The sequence below is a fragment of the Crocodylus porosus genome, unplaced genomic scaffold, assembly GCF_001723895.1.
Source record: "Crocodylus porosus isolate Cpor-Errol unplaced genomic scaffold, CroPor_comp1, whole genome shotgun sequence".
NCBI lineage: Eukaryota > Metazoa > Chordata > Crocodylia > Crocodylidae > Crocodylus > Crocodylus porosus.
In genome coordinates this window covers 90,418,397-90,423,373 of record NW_017728931.1, presented here as the reverse complement: position 1 = coordinate 90,423,373, position 4,977 = coordinate 90,418,397, and the positions used below count along the sequence as shown (strand labels likewise).

Sequence of the window (4,977 nt, the reverse complement as noted above, 5' to 3'; positions counted from 1 at the left end):
TACCCCCTGACCTGCCCTCCACATGCCCAGCTCCACCTGCCCTTCCAGCCCTACCCTGCTTCCCGGGCTCCAACCCCACTCACCCAGCTCAGCCCGAGCAGCAGGGGGTGTAGCTCAGCCCAGCCACGTTCATCCTGCTACTCCCGATCATGGAGCCTCTGACAAACTGAGATTGCTGTCAGAGGCTCTATGACCAACCAGTTGATTAAATTAATCTGGTTGGTGACCACTGCAATAGACCTCTTTGGAGAGGAGGATTGAGGTAGTGAACCAAAGACTGCGGCGCTGGTGTCATCAGGAAGGTTTCGGCTTCCATGACCACAGTCCACTCAGAAAGGTAGTGAGTTGCTGGGAAGGGATGGCTTCCAACTCTCTTCATTGGGGAGGAGGTGCTTCTCAGCCAGACTGGCTGATCTGCTCCACCAGGCTTTAAATGGAGCCTGCCAGAGGATGGGCTACCGCCACTGCCGGCCCACTGAGGAACCCTTGCAAAGCCAGCAGACCAAGGCTTTTAAGAAAGCCCACCCCTACCCCAGCCCTGGAACAAGCTGTAGGTAAGGCAGGGGCCCCAAAAGGGACACTTGTCTGCCTGTATACAAATGCCAGGAGCTTGGGGAATAAACAGGAGGAACCTGTCCTCCTGCTTAACACAAAAAATTATAATGTCATAGGAATAACGGAGACCTGGTGGGACTCCACCCATGACTGGACCACAGGAATAGATGGCTATACCTTGCACAGGAGAGACAAGTAGACAAAAAGGGGTGTTGCTCTCCATGTCAAAGAGAGCTATGTGTCCCTGCAAGCCAACATTGGCACCCAGGGTGCATGACTGGAGACCCTCTGGGTTAAAATCCATGGGGAACACAGCACAGGGGACACAATGGTGGGAGTCTATTACAGACCTCCTACCCAGGATCAAGAGCTTGACCAGGAATTCGCCAGGGAATTGGCTGAGGCTGCATGCTCCCAGTGCATGGTTGTCATAGGAGACTTCAAATACCCTGACATCTCATGGGAAGAGTTCTTGGCCAAATCTGAGCAGTCATAAAGCTTTCTCTCATGTGTGGATGAGCTCTCTTTGATGCAAGAATTCTATGGGCTGATGAGAGGTAAAGCACTGCTTGACCTGGTACTGGCAACAGGAGATGACCTAATCAATGACTTAACGATTGAAAGGAAACTGGGTGATAGTGACCACGAGCTGATCACCTTCACCATTTGCCATAAAGCTGGCAAGTCAGTCAGCAATACAGAAGTCCTCCACTTCAGAAAAGCTGACTTTGACAGACTCAGGAGGCTTGTTGGCAAGGCCCTAAAGGACCATGACCCAAAGGGGAGGGGAGTTTAGAAAGAGTGGTTGCTCCTCAAAGGAGCAATCCTGGATGCACAAGCAAAGTCTATTCCGTCTCAAAGGAAAGGCAGCAAAAGGGCACAGCAGCCCCTTGGCTCTGCAGGGGACTAGCAGACCTCCTGTGTCTAAAAAGAAAGACCTACAAAGGATGGAGGACTGGATCCACCTCCAAGGAGTATTCTGCACTGGTCCAAATCTGCAGGCAGCAAACCAGGAAAGCCAAGGCTGTGATGGAACTCCAACTAGCTACAGGTATCAAGGTAAAAAAAAAGTCCTTTTTTAGATATGTGGGAAGCCAGAGGAAAAGCAAGGGCAACATTGGACCCCTGCTAAACCAGATGGGACAACTGATAATTAATGCCCAGGAAAAAGCCAACTTACTAAATGAGTACTTTGCATCATTTTTTCACCACTCCCAAGGAACATGCCTCCCTATTACGGGACAGGAACACCAAAGTGAGGGTGATTCCTTACCCTCCATCAATGCTGACCTTATGAAGGAATACCTTGAGAGGCTAGACACCTTCAAGTCAGCTGGCCGTGACAGTTTACACCCCAGGGTACTCAAGGAGCTGGCAAGCATCATAGCTCAGCCCCTGGCACAGATCTTTGAGAGCTCCTGGCGCTCTGGTAAAGTGCCTGAAGACTGGAAGAAGGCCAATGTGGTGCTGTAAGTTTATCGGGGTGCTCACCAAGATCTGGGGGAAGAGCTCCCCAAGGGGTTACAAGGTCAAATGGTCACAAACTCCTCTATGACCATTTCAGGCTGAACATAAGGAAGAACTTCTTTACTGTCCAATCCCCCAAGGCCTAGAATAGACTGGTGCCGGAGATGGTTCAAGCACCTACTCTGAATGCCTTCAAGAAATATTTGGATATTTATCTTGCTGGGATCCTATGATCCTTGCTGACTTCCTGCCCCTGGGGCAGGGGGCTAGACTCAATGATCTTCCAAGGTCTCTTCTAGCCCTGATGTCTATGAAATCTGTGAAATTTAAATATGAGCCAACAGTGTGCTCTTGTTGCAAAAGTGAAAACTATAGTACATTGTATTAACAAGAGTGCCACTTGCAAATCAAGGGAAGTTATTCTTTCACTATATACTGCAATGGTGAGGCCTCACATGCAGTACTGTTTTGGTTCTAGAAAAGTCTTTAAGTAACTTAAAGGAGATTACAGTGAGAATAGAGATTTTTTTTTTTCTGTGAGTGTAGGGAACAGGAGTAGGAGCAATACCTTCAAACTTTAGCAAAGGAAATTTAGCTTGGAGATTAGAAGCAACATTCTGACTATGAGGGTAACCAGACATTAGAACAGGCTACCTAGAAAAGTGGTGGAATCTGCACCCCTGAAAATTTTCAAGAACATGTTGGACAGACACTTGGCTGGAACGCTTTAATCAAGGATGCTCCTGCCCTGAGCAAGGGGCTGTATTAGATAGCCTTGTGAGATCCTTCCAGCCCTACTTTCCTATAAACTCATAAATAAAAAGTTATACATAAAACTTGTTATCTGAATGTGTCCCAGGGGCTGGGGTAACAAGGAATGCTCACCTGCAGCCCAGGACAGGATAGATGCGGAGCCAGAGGGAAAACCAGCGTGGCTCATTAGCCACCTCTTTGTACAGCTGTGGCCGGCAGCTGACGTTGGCATCAGATGCCGGTCAGCAGATTAAAAAATGGCGGCCGCTGCCCTGGGGCTGGGGCAGATAGCCCGGAGGCCAGACTGCCATCAGGTCCAGCAATGGTGTGAGCTCCGCGGGCAAGGCGACGGAGAGCCAGGATGCCAGAAGGAGCAGTGGCTGAAGAAAGAGGCACAACAACCAGGACACCAGCGGGTCGACCCAGGAGTGAGGGATTGGGTGAGCTAGGAATGACCGGGGCAGCCCCGGAAGAATCAGAGGACCCTGAAGTAAGTGCCGAGACAGTGGGCACGGGCTACACCAAAGAGGGGGTGAATGACCAGGGACCACCCAGCTGGAGGGTGATCAGGGCGGGATCACCGCCAGGATCATCGGAGTTCGATAGAGGGGCTCAAACGGGGCAACTAGTGAGCGACAGAGGGTAACCCCTCCCCTCCTGGCTTATAGGGATCCATGGTCAGGGATCTGGAGGAGGGTCAGCTAGGTAGCCAGGACACTAGAGTCCCCAAGTGGGGCACGAAGCCCAGAGGTGCACAAGGTGGAGGGCTTGTGGTGAGGTGCCTATGAAGGTTATGGCTGAGGCTCCCATACAGGCTTGTGTGGAAGTGCATGACCTCAGAGTAGTTGTACCCTACTGGTATTTGGGGCCCGAGGACGGGAACTGCATTTGAAGCCGGCAGGAACAACGCTGGGTGAGCACGAGGAGGCAGACCACCACAGGTGGCGTGAGGCTGGGTGTAGGGGTGGCAGAGCCCCGTGAGCAACCGGCAGGCCAGGCCTGGGCTACTGAGGGACCCGCAAACTAGCCCCACCCACTGGGGAACACCAAGTCGTGGCAGGAAAGAGCGGGGTTGGCGGTGCGGGAGGACGAACTATCCCAGTGACGAACAGGTCCGGAAGGGGTGGAGCCAACTGCCAGGAGAGCAGGACTCCTAGGAGCAGCTGGAGAAGGCCCGTCTGGGACAGAATGCATAATCCAAATGTTTGAATGTATTTTCAAGAGAACTGCTTCTTTAAGGCTCTGAAAGTAGGGCCCTCACTGTATTAATCGGGGATCCTGGTTTTTGCTGAAAAAAAATATCCCCAATTTTTTAATAAAAAAAACCCCCAAAATCCATATTTTTCTGTGATTAAAATGAAACACCACTAGTATATAGATATATATGTATATATAGTGGTATTTCATTTTAATCACAGAAAGATGTGAATTTTGGGTTACTTTTTTAATGCAAAAATTGGAGGGTTTTTTTTAAATCAGACTAAACCAGGATCCCCAATTATTACTGTGTGAGAGGACTGGCTATGCCAGCCCTAGTTAGAGTGACCATGTACAATGAAATGCCAAGAGTTTTTTTCAGGACTCTTAGATTGGATTGGGGGAGGGGTAAGGGATGTTCTAGCTACACAATATGTATTTAAGCTGTATTGTACACTTACTGAATGAAGTTAAAATGCAAGCAGACACCTGATCAGGAAGTCATTAAGTGCTCTCATGGCATTGCAAAGCTGTTCACTTTCAGGTGAGCATTATCTCCTAAAACGTACTACATTACAAAACAAAACAATGATTTGCAACTGTTGCAAATGAACTTGTGAAAAGGGCCAAAGATTCAGTTTATCAGTTAGTACTAATGGATGTCATAATGGATTAATGAAGGTGCTGAGTTTGTTTTGTTTTTATTATAAGGTTTCTTATTTAGTAGATTTCTTGATGTATTGTGTCTGAAGTACCTATTACAACAATATTGTCCAAAGAAGAGTAGTATTCTGGAGATATTTAATAGATTTTTATCTTATTTTAAAGTCTACTACAGACCTCCCACTCAAAGTCCTGAGCCTGACCAGGAGTTCGCCCGGGAACTGACTGAGGCCACTTGCTCCAGGACCTTGGTTGCCATGAGTGACTTCAATTACCCGGACATCTCGTGGGAAGATCACTCAGCAAAATCCGAGCGGTCGCAAAGCTTTCTCTCGTGCGTGG

At 48.8% G+C, this 4,977-nt stretch overlaps 1 protein-coding gene across 1 annotated transcript in view; it reads right to left on the bottom strand.

Annotated features, from left to right (window-relative positions):
• The window catches only part of ADAMTS20 (ADAM metallopeptidase with thrombospondin type 1 motif 20), a 180,898-nt gene that overhangs the window by 94,403 nt on the left and 81,518 nt on the right, over positions 1-4,977 (bottom strand). The gene's annotated exons all lie outside the window — the stretch shown is intronic.